The sequence below is a fragment of the Lissotriton helveticus genome, chromosome 4_1 (genome assembly GCF_964261635.1).
Source record: "Lissotriton helveticus chromosome 4_1, aLisHel1.1, whole genome shotgun sequence".
NCBI lineage: Eukaryota > Metazoa > Chordata > Amphibia > Caudata > Salamandridae > Lissotriton > Lissotriton helveticus.
In genome coordinates, this window is record NC_136063.1 from 1921677436 (window position 1) to 1921689617 (window position 12182).

General features: G+C 48.8%; 1 protein-coding gene across 2 annotated transcripts in view; it reads left to right on the forward strand.

The window, feature by feature from the left end:
• The window catches only part of LOC144829436 (integrator complex subunit 6-like), a 403536-nt gene that overhangs the window by 162766 nt on the left and 228588 nt on the right, over positions 1-12182 (forward strand). The gene's annotated exons all lie outside the window — the stretch shown is intronic.

Genomic DNA, 12182 nt, shown 5'->3' on the forward strand with positions numbered 1-12182 from the left:
GCAGACGTCCGTTCTTTACTTTCTGTTCCAGTTAAGCGCCTATCCGGTAAGAGCTACCCCTCTGTCGCTATTTGACATGGATTTTTCTTAGCATTTGTCGAATTTGGAAAATATTTCCACTTCGTGTGTGAGGGATGTCTTTGAGGAAGACTAGTTTCAAGCTGTGCAGTGCCTGCCACCGCATGATCTCGGTAACCGATCACCACCTCGTTTGCCTATGGGTTCTCGAGAGCGGCCACGAGTCAAAGTCGTGCTCGAACTGCCAGGCCATGGTCCTGAAGGCTTTGAGGGAGAGGGTGATGAAGCTCCTCGCAGCCCGACAGTCGACACCGTAGAGCAAGACTCAGTGGGAAGAAGAGAAAGTGGCTGGATCGCTCCTGGAGCTCTAAGTACTCTTACTCCCACTCATTGTCTTCGGGACACTCTGGGAAGAGGCACAAAAAGAAGAAGTCCAAGAGTACTTTAGCTTCTCCTTGGCTGTCGTCTGTCGACGAGAGAGGGAAGGAGCACTTACACTATATGCATGGTTCCGCGGAGTCGGAGCCAGGGTCGACTATGCGCCTCCCACCCTTTCCGGGAGCCGGAGCGACCCTCGCTCAAATAAAAGAATTTTAAGAGTCCATGTGCCGCGTATTTGAGCGGGCCAATCCCGCTGGTGAGCCCTTGGGTACCACAAAGTCGGCAAGGGCCCCATCGGGTTCAACACTGTTGGCTCCAGCCTCAGTGCTGGTGGCAACCAGTGACGCCAGCCTCATCCTCATCCCCGACGACATGGAGCCAGAACGATGTCACTCAACGCCAATTCGAGAGCACAGTGAACCCAGGGGTTCTATGTTATCGCCTGCGCACTTGGAAGATGTGCTAGGCTAAGGAGAGGAATAGGAGGGATCGATGGGCCCTCTGGAATATCGGGATTACTCTGCGGAGCCTTTGGACTGGTAAGGGGAACTTGCGGAAACCAGGGGACTGGACACTTCTCCAAATACTGGCATGCTGTCTCTCACCAACAGGGGCTATGGAGGTGCGGGCATTCAATGCCATGGTGGTTAAAAGGGCAACTGAAGTCCTTGGACTAGAGCTGCCGTCAGTGCAGGTCAGGACTAAACTCCTGACTGAACTGCTCCAACCTGAGGCTTCCACTTCCGAACCCCATTTGCCCTCTAATGAAGCATTGACAGACATCCTACTAGGCAGGTGGTCCAAGCCTAGCACAGGGGCTCTTGTGAATAGGACAATTGCAGGCCACCATCGTCCAGCCCTGGGCGATCCGAAGTTCCCCAGCCAACATCCCATCCCTGAATCTAAGAGGTTGGACTCATTTGGGAAGAAGGTGTTTTCTTCCTCCAACCTGGCATTGTGGTCGGTGAACACCACATGCTTATTGGGCCATTTCTCCCACTCCCTTTGGGAGACGTTGCACAAGTGCTGCCACAAGTCCCGGGCTGTGCTCTCCCACGCAGTCAAGGATGGGAGAGATGCAGCAAAATTCACCAAACGGTGTGGCCTAGATAGGACGGATTCCCTGGGCAGATCGATTACAACAACAGTGGCCTTGAGGCGCCACGCCTGGCTAAGAACAACTGGCTTCTCAGGCGATGTCCAGTACAATCTGATGGACATGCCCTTTGATGGAACCCGTCTTTTTGGGGAAAAGGCAGAGTCGGCCCTGGTCAGGTTCAAGGACTCTTGAGCTACGGCCAGATCCTTGGGCCTCTCCTCTCCCCCTCGTGGCCAATCTTACTTTCAACCCTTTCGTGTCAATGGAAGGTGTTTCCAGCCACATCAAGAAGGAGAGGTTTAAGATGCTCACTCTAGCTCAGTTTTGCCTGCCATAGATCAAGAATACTGGATGTGTATTTTCATATCCCCATCCTGCCTGGCCACAGGCATTACTTTCAGTTCAAAGTAGGTTGCAAACACTTTCAGTTTACCGTGCTCCCCTTCGGCCTTACCAGTGCCCCTTATGTGTTTACCAAGGTGAAGGCGGTGGTCGCAGCTCATCTGCGCAGGTTAGGCGTCCTCGCCCACATTCAGACTACAGCTGACCTCCTGCATTCGCTGGGTTAAATGTGCCTATGTCACACCTGACTCCTGAGATGCTCCCTTTCATTGGAGCACTTTTGGACTCAGTGCAGTTTTGGGCCTATCCTCCCGAGCAGCGAGTCTAGGATATTCAGGTTATGATTCTGATGTTTCTGCCTCTATCCTGGATTTTGGTGAGACTGACTCGGAGTCTGTTGGGCCTCATGGCCTCCTGCATCCTGCAGGTGGCGTATGCAGGATCTGCAGTGGAATCTGAAGTTCCAGTGGGCAGAGCATCGAGGAAATCTCACGGACATGGTCTAGATCGTGGAAGGAACTGTGAGAGATCTGCAGTGGTGGTTGATGAACCACGATTGATTCAACGACAGAGCCCTCTCCCTTCCCCAACTAGAACTCACAGTAGTGACAGATGCATCTCTTCTGGGATGGGGCGGCCATCTGGGAGAGGTGGAGAACAGGGGACACTGGTCTCCGGCGGAGTCGGGCTCCACATAAATCTGTTGGAGCTCCAAGCGATTTGATTGGCATTGAAAGCATGTCTTCCCTCTTTTAAAGGGAAGCTAGTGTAGGGTTTGCAAACAACACCACCATGTGGTACTGCTACAAGTAGGGCGGGTAGGGTCGTGGACCCTTTGTCGAGAGGCCCTGTATCTCTGGACATTGCTGGAACAGCAGGAGATAACCCTGATGGTTTAACACTTGGCAGGTTCTCTGAACGCCAGGGCGGACAAACTCAGCTGCCGATGCCTAATGGATCACGAATGGCTTCTCCAGTCAGAGGTGGTGCAAGGTCTCTTTCAGCAGTGGAAAGAACCTTGGTAAGATTTGTTCGCCTCTGAAGAGAACGAGCAGTGTCTGCAGTACTGCACCCTGGAGTTTCGAAGGCAGCTATCGCTCGGCAACGCTTTTCATTGTGAGTGGAGCACAGGCCTGCTGTTTGCCACTCTGCCCATACCACTCCTGCCAGATTTCCATTAGTCTGGACCTGTCTACCTTTTAGCTAGCATTGCTTTTTTTACAGCCCTGAGAGAGTCTTACGTTCATCTGGTAATCATCTGTCCAAGGTCCCTCTTGACTTGCGTCAAACAAAGGCTATAGCTGGTTTTAAGAAAAAGCTTAAGACCTGGCTTTTCTTTCACTAATTACCATCTACATCTGCTTCTTTTTTTCAGACGGCATTGCGCCAGGACCCTCTTTAATAGCCGTGCATTCTATATATCATCTCACTATCATCTACATAAAAGTCAACGCAGCATCAGATCGCGCCATTTTTGCCATGACATGGTGGTCTACATACACCAACTATGAGAGTAGATAGCGGATTTGAGGGAACATATCACAGAGTAGTACAAGAAGAGGACAAAGGCAGTCATCCGGGGGTGGGAAAGACCATCTCCAGCACATGATTTAAATCAGCTTTGGATGCAGCACATACAGCTAGCAGGTTGTTGTGCTCTAGCACCAGTCTAAGGAGACACTCCTGGCTGAGGATGGTAGGTTTTGAACAGGAAGTGCAGCTTGCTATACTATGCAAGTCTGTCATGGACAAAAACCCTGTTTTGGAATGCAGAGAATGAAGAAAGACATTGAAACTGCAAAGGTGATGGGTGTCTTTCACTTCAGTTCTGAGGAGGAGTCACACCAAGAAGAAGGGTACCCGCTAGAGGAGTATTACAGCCGTCAGCCCTTATGCGACTTTCACACCACAGATCAGCACTTACTGTGCATCAACGAAGTGGCAATAACCTACAACACCAAGGAAGCCCTTTCGGTGCCAGCCAGATCAAGAGTTTGCATCCAACAGGGGTCAGAACTACCAAACAATTGACTTACCCATAGCACCCCTCTACACACAACATCAGTATGGGGAGGAATTGGGGAGGTTTCGGCAGGAGGGTAGTACCATCGCTGCCGATAAATGGACAATGAACGCAGTACAACATGGCTATTGCGTAGAACTGAAGCAAAAGCCTCCAACAGTCAGACAAAAGGCAAACGCCTGCAGCAAGGAAGAATGTGTGAATGTGAGAGAATAGGTCAAGACCTAAGCAAACAGAAATCAAGAGCAAAGGAGGAAAAACATCAGAAAGTTTACTCCATCTGCTACCTAATGCCTACACCAGACAAGGCACTCCAACCCATTCAAATCTTGCTGTCTTGAACGGTAAACCACCTTCACAGCAACACTTTCATTCTGCATACCTTCACTCCGCATACCATCATAACGATAGTACCATTACTCCGCAATACTATAATAACGCATGCCATTACATCTTATATGCTTTTACCACGCATGCTTTTACAACTAAATTCGTAGTAAAAGCATGAATGGTAAAAGCATATGTTTTTATTATTTAAGTTTAAGGTAAGTATATGGTTTTACTTTGGGGGTGTAGGGGTATAGGTTTTGGGGTTCAGGGGTATTTTATGGGTTGAGGGTGGGTTTGGGTTATGGGGTGCACAGGGTATTTTTAGAGTATGGTATTTTTAGAGTATAGGGTTGGTTTTGGGGTGCTTGGTTATTTTTAGGGTTTATGGGGTATTTAGGTTTTGGGGTGCAGGAAGTATTTTTAGGGTTCAGGGTGTGTGGAAGGTTTTGGGATGTACGGGGTATTATTAGGGTTCAGTGTGGGTTTTGGGTTTTAGGGTGATGGGGTATTTTAAGGGTTGAGGGATTTTTTAGGTTTTGGGGTAAAGGGGCATTTTTTAGGGTTTAGTGTGGGTTTGGGTTTTGTGGTGCAGGAGATATTTTTAGGGTTCAGGGATAGTATAGGTTTTGGGGTACAGGTGGTTTTTATAGGGTTCTGGGTGGGTTTGTGTTTTGGGGTACTGGGGTATTTTTAGGGTTTAAGGGGAATTTCGTTTTTGGGGTACCGGGGTATTTTTAGGGTGGGTTTGGGTTTTGGGGTGCAAAAGGTATTTTTAGGGTTAAGGGTGTGTGGAAGGTTTTGGGGTGCAGGGGGTATTAGGGTTCAGTATGGGCTTTGGGTTTTGGGGTGATTGGGTATTTTAAGGGTTAAGGGGGGTGTTAGGTTTTGGGGTACAAGGGCATTTTTAGGGTGGGTTTGGGTTTTGGGGTGCAGGAGATATTTTTAGGGTTTAGGGATAGTATGGACTTTGGGGTACAGGTGGTTTATATAGGCTTCAGGGTGGGTTTGGGTTTTGGGGTACTGGGGTATTTTTTAGAGTTTAAGGGGAATTTAGTTTTTGGGGTACAGGGGTATTTTTAGTTAGGGTTTAGGGTGTGTGGGTTTTGGGGTGCAGGAGGTATTTTTAGGTTTAAGGGTGTGGAAGGTTTTGAGGTGCAGGGTGTATTTTTAGGGCTCAAGATGGGTTTGGGTTTTGAGGGTGCTGGGGCATTTTTAGGGGTTAGGGTGGGTTTGGGGGTAAATTGGGTGTATTAAAGGTTGTGGGTGGATTTAGGTTTTGGGGTACAGGGGCAATTTTATGATTTAGGATGGGTTTGGGTTTTGGGGTGCAAAGTGTATTTTTAGGGTTCAAGATGGGTTTGGATTTTGGAGTGCTGATGTTTATTAATAGGGTTAGAGGGTATTACGGTTTTGGGGAACAGGGGCATTTTTAGGGTTTAGGATGGGTTTGAGTTTTGGGGTACAAGGGCATTTTTAGGGTTAAGGTTGATTTTGGGTTTAAGGGTGCTAGGGTATTTTAGGGAGTAAAGGTGGGTTAGGTTTTTGGGTGCAGGGGTATTTTAAGGGACCAGGGTGGGATTCGTTTTTTGGGTGTAAAGGGTAATTTAAAAAATATATTTACATTCATATATATATATATATATATATATATATATATATATATATATATATATGTATATGTGTGTATATATATATATATATATATATGTATATATGGGGAAAAAAATTATTTGAAAATATATATATATATAAATATGCATATATAATATGCAAATATATATGTATATATATATATATATATATATATGTATTATGCATGAGCGTAATTAGACGTAAAAGTCATTTACGAGGCTGCCTAATTACACGGCAGCCTCAACCATGCACATTTCACACGCTGACTAATTATAAGCGGTGAAGAGTTCCTCCTTGGTCTCGTGAACAGCCGGACACCGGTCTTCTAAATACGAAGATAAGCTTGATAGCAAGCAATGCATACTTTACTACTGAGCCCATAATGCACCATAATATGCCACGTGGAGTCTCCAGTATAAATAATGAACACAAATGACAGACAAATGTTTGTTAACCATGACCAGGGACAGTATATGTCCGAAACGCATAGGTGGGGAAAAACCTACAGGAAATAAACAACGGAAGCTAATCTTTGAAGTGGTGTGCGGCGTCTTCTTAATTGAAGGAATTTGCTCGAGTGTATATATATATATATATTCACGCTCCAAGGTTGTCCACCTTATGAGTAGCACGCGAGCAGCAGCTTTATTTATGTGTAGGTGAGGACGGGGATCCGCTCGTAGACGCCGCTCCGTAATGGATCTGCCCGACGCGTTTCGAAGCTCCATCTGCTTCTCTTCAGGGGCTTTAACGGAAGCGGTGTGCGCACCCGTTACACTTCTCCAATTTCATATAACTCACCCGCCAATGGGAGGCTCCAATGAGACTTCTGGGAAGTGTAGTGCGGAAAGCACACAATCAAGTCCTGTATGGACTCCACGAGTGGGCCCGTCCTCGATCCCATGTACGGCTGCTACTTCACTGCCGTGACCCCCACGTTAACGGGGTGGTGCATACTCTGCGGCTGGACTGCCGCATATAGATTCACGCTCCAAGGTTGTCCACCTTATGAGTAGCACACGAGCAGCAGCTTTATTTATGTGTAGGTGAGGACGGGGATCCGCTCGTAGACGCCGCTCCGTAATGGATCTGCCCGACGCGTTTCGAAGCTCCATCTGCTTCTCTTCAGGGGCTTTAACGGAAGCGGTGTGCGCACCCGTTACACTTCTCCAATTTCATATAACTCACCCGCCAATGGGAGGCTCCAATGAGACTTCTGGGAAGTGTAGTGCGGAAAGCACACAATCAAGTCCTGTATGGACTCCACGAGTGGGCCCGTCCTCGATCCCATGTACGGCTGCTACTTCACTGCCGTGACCCCCACGTTAACGGGGTGGTGCATACTCTGCGGCTGGACTGCCGCATATAGATTCACGCTCCAAGGTTGTCCACCTTATGAGTAGCACGCGAGCAGCAGCTTTATTTATGTGTAGGTGAGGACGGGGATCCGCTCGTAGACGCCGCTCCGTAATGGATCTGCCCGACGCGTTTCGAAGCTCCATCTGCTTCTCTTCAGGGGCTTTAACGGAAGCGGTGTGCGCACCCGTTACACTTCTCCAATTTCATATAACTCACCCGCCAATGGGAGGCTCCAATGAGACTTCTGGGAAGTGTAGTGCGGAAAGCACACAATCAAGTCCTGTATGGACTCCACGAGTGGGCCCGTCCTCGATCCCATGTACGGCTGCTACTTCACTGCCGTGACCCCCACGTTAACGGGGTGGTGCATACTCTGCGGCTGGACTGCCGCATATAGATTCACGCTCCAAGGTTGTCCACCTTATGAGTAGCACGCGAGCAGCAGCTTTATTTATGTGTAGGTGAGGACGGGGATCCGCTCGTAGACGCCGCTCCGTAATGGATCTGCCCGACGCGTTTCGAAGCTCCATCTGCTTCTCTTCAGGGGCTTTAACGGAAGCGGTGTGCGCACCCGTTACACTTCTCCAATTTCATATAACTCACCCGCCAATGGGAGGCTCCAATGAGACTTCTGGGAAGTGTAGTGCGGAAAGCACACAATCAAGTCCTGTATGGACTCCACGAGTGGGCCCGTCCTCGATCCCATGTACGGCTGCTACTTCACTGCCGTGACCCCCACGTTAACGGGGTGGTGCATACTCTGCGGCTGGACTGCCGCATATAGATTCACGCTCCAAGGTTGTCCACCTTATGAGTAGCACGCGAGCAGCAGCTTTATTTATGTGTAGGTGAGGACGGGGATCCGCTCGTAGACGCCGCTCCGTAATGGATCTGCCCGACGCGTTTCGAAGCTCCATCTGCTTCTCTTCAGGGGCTTTAACGGAAGCGGTGTGCGCACCCGTTACACTTCTCCAATTTCATATAACTCACCCGCCAATGGGAGGCTCCAATGAGACTTCTGGGAAGTGTAGTGCGGAAAGCACACAATCAAGTCCTGTATGGACTCCACGAGTGGGCCCGTCCTCGATCCCATGTACGGCTGCTACTTCACTGCCGTGACCCCCACGTTAACGGGGTGGTGCATACTCTGCGGCTGGACTGCCGCATATAGATTCACGCTCCAAGGTTGTCCACCTTATGAGTAGCACGCGAGCAGCAGCTTTATTTATGTGTAGGTGAGGACGGGGATCCGCTCGTAGACGCCGCTCCGTAATGGATCTGCCCGACGCGTTTCGAAGCTCCATCTGCTTCTCTTCAGGGGCTTTAACGGAAGCGGTGTGCGCACCCGTTACACTTCTCCAATTTCATATAACTCACCCGCCAATGGGAGGCTCCAATGAGACTTCTGGGAAGTGTAGTGCGGAAAGCACACAATCAAGTCCTGTATGGACTCCACGAGTGGGCCCGTCCTCGATCCCATGTACGGCTGCTACTTCACTGCCGTGACCCCCACGTTAACGGGGTGGTGCATACTCTGCGGCTGGACTGCCGCATATAGATTCACGCTCCAAGGTTGTCCACCTTATGAGTAGCACGCGAGCAGCAGCTTTATTTATGTGTAGGTGAGGACGGGGATCCGCTCGTAGACGCCGCTCCGTAATGGATCTGCCCGACGCGTTTCGAAGCTCCATCTGCTTCTCTTCAGGGGCTTTAACGGAAGCGGTGTGCGCACCCGTTACACTTCTCCAATTTCATATAACTCACCCGCCAATGGGAGGCTCCAATGAGACTTCTGGGAAGTGTAGTGCGGAAAGCACACAATCAAGTCCTGTATGGACTCCACGAGTGGGCCCGTCCTCGATCCCATGTACGGCTGCTCGCGTGCTACTCATAAGGTGGACAACCTTGGAGCGTGAATCTATATGCGGCAGTCCAGCCGCAGAGTATGCACCACCCCGTTAACGTGGGGGTCACGGCAGTGAAGTAGCAGCCGTACATGGGATCGAGGACGGGCCCACTCGTGGAGTCCATACAGGACTTGATTGTGTGCTTTCCGCACTACACTTCCCAGAAGTCTCATTGGAGCCTCCCATTGGCGGGTGAGTTATATGAAATTGGAGAAGTGTAACGGGTGCGCACACCGCTTCCGTTAAAGCCCCTGAAGAGAAGCAGATGGAGCTTCGAAACGCGTCGGGCAGATCCATTACGGAGCGGCGTCTACGAGCGGATCCCCGTCCTCACCTACACATAAATAAAGCTGCTGCTCGCTTGCTACTCATAAGGTGGACAACCTTGGAGCGTGAATATATATATATATATATATATATATTACCTACTGGCAGTCGCCAGTAGGTATATATAGTTAGGATTTTTTTGAATAGGGATTTCTGAAAATTCTATGTTGAATAACTTTGGCGTTGATGGACGGAAGTGGCTGAAATATTCAGGAAAATGGCACATTTTGTTTCTGAGCGTCCCCTGAAAGTTTGGGGGAGTTTCGTCAAGCGGGGGCCGAGAAAAAAGGGGGGTCCCAAAACGTGTTTTTAACATTGAGTTTTCCATAGGGCGGTTGGACTCACTTTTAGCTCGAACGGCTGAATGGATTTCCACAAAACTTGGCACAATTGTAGGGACTGGTAGTCCGATGTGCCTTTGCTATGTCTCAAGATATATGCTCCAGTGGTTTTTACGAACATTAACTTTGAAAAATATATATTGGGCTACATTGGGATATATATATATGTTAGAGCCCAAATGTAGCCCAATGTAGCCCAAAGATGGCCACCAGAGACAAAAAAAACAAATGTAGCCCAAATATCAGCCAGATGTAGCCCAACTATAGCCCAATGACAGAATGTCCCAGAGTGTTCGAAAGAACAACTAGAACGCTAACAGTCTTACTTATGACAAAAGTATGGCACACCTGAAGTCATCTTGATTGGAATAAAGTGGTAACACTTAATACATTTAATTTGAAAAGGAACAAAATGAGGGGTTTCATTTTGCCATAGAAATGTTATATATATATATATATATAACAACAAAAGGTTACCCTTGAAGAAGAGCCACCAGGCAAGTTACTCGTAGCACTTTTCTTTAATGATATGCAGCAGAGCATGAACAAGGGCGCGCTTTAAAAGTCAATGGCAACCACTGCCAAACGCGTTTCAGGCTTCCCTTTCTTCAGTGGCAGTCGGTGCAGGCAAGACATCCAGGTGAAACGTGCTGCTAATTATACACATTGAACCTCCCCAGTGGGCGTGGCCGTTGCTACAGCATTCTGGTTCATGTAGTAGCACAAAACGTATTTCCCTCATTGGGTTTCACCCAGAGTCTGCATTCAAAAGTTATTAAATCCCAAGTGGGTAAAAGACACAGTCTTGTTAAAGCGCTGCTTTTCTCATGCACATCAAAAGGCTTTTATGCCTCCCGCTTACACGGTGACCTCTCACCCGAAGTCACCGCGGGTCCACCGTGGCAGAGGGGCTTCTTCCTCGACTGGGTTAGCCGCAAATCCATAAACAACAAAAGGTTACCCTTGAAGAAGAGCCACCAGGCAAGTTACTCGTAGCACTTTTCTTTAATGATATGCAGCAGAGCATGAACAAGGGTGCGCTTTAAAAGTCAATGGCAACCACTGCCAAACGCGTTTCAGGCTTCCCTTTCTTCAGTGGCAGTCGGTGCAGGCAAGACATCCAGGTGAAACGTGCTGCTAATTATACACATTGAACCTCCCCAAGGGCGTGGCCGTTGCTACAGCATTCTGGTTCATGTAGTAGCACAAAACGTATTTCCCTCATTGGGTTTCACCCAGAGTATGCATTCAAAAGTTATTAAATCCCAAGTGGGTAAAAGACACAGTCTTGTTAAAGCGCTGCTTTTCTCATGCACATCAAAAGGCTTTTATGCCTCCCGCTTACACGATGACCTCTCACCCGAAGTCACCGCGGGTCCACCGTGGCAGAGGGGCTTCTTCCGCGACTGGGTTAGCCGCAAATCCATAAACAACAAAAGGTTACCCTTGAAGAAGAGCCACCAGGCAAGTTACTCGTAGCACTTTTCTTTAATGATATGCAGCAGAGCATGAACAAGGGCGCGCTTTAAAAGTCAATGGCAACCACTGCCAAACGCGTTTCAGGCTTCCCTTTCTTCAGTGGCAGTCGGTGCAGGCAAGACATCCAGGTGAAACGTGCTGCTAATTATACACAGCGCACCCACGAGGGAAATACTGCGAGCGCACTTCAACTCCCAGAAGGCCACCTGTTGGCCGCGCCCACTGGGGCAGGTGTTTGAAATTGATAAGTGTGCAACAAACAGCGCTTTTACAAGTCTCTTACCTGCGCCACTGAAGAAAGGATCTCTAATCCTGAAACGCGTCTGGCGATGGCGAAATGAACTTATGAAAGCCCTTTGTCCTTGAGAAAGTACCTGCTGGCAGGGTGCTGAATAAAGATTGGTGAGCAAAATAATCTCCTGGGTGGCTTCAATTCGAAGGGGTTCCTGTTTTTGTTTGAAATTTAAGACGGCCTTAACCCGGTCGTGAAAATGAAGCTCACCGCATCCTGGCGGGTCCGCGACGGCACCATGGTGGTGCTGCAGCAACTGGACCGGAGGTAATCGGGCGCCACAGCAGGGTGGTGCCAGATGATATTGCTCCTATTTTGCACCCACAAAGCGGGGCAGGTCCCCATCAAGACTTGGCATCTGTTATTGAACTTTATTGCGAGACTTCTTAAGCGCACCCACGAGGGAAATACTGCGAGCGCACTTCAACTCCCAGAAGGCCACCTGTTGGCCGCGCCCACTGGGGCAGGTGTTTGAAATTGATAAGTGTGCAACGAACAGCGCTTTTACAAGTCTCTTACCTGCGCCACTGAAGAAAGGATCTCTAATCCGGAAACGCGTCTGGCGATGGCGAAATGAACTTATGAAAGCCCTTTGTCCTTGAGAAAGTACCTGCTGGCAGGGTGCTGAATAAAGATTGGTGAGCAAAATAAT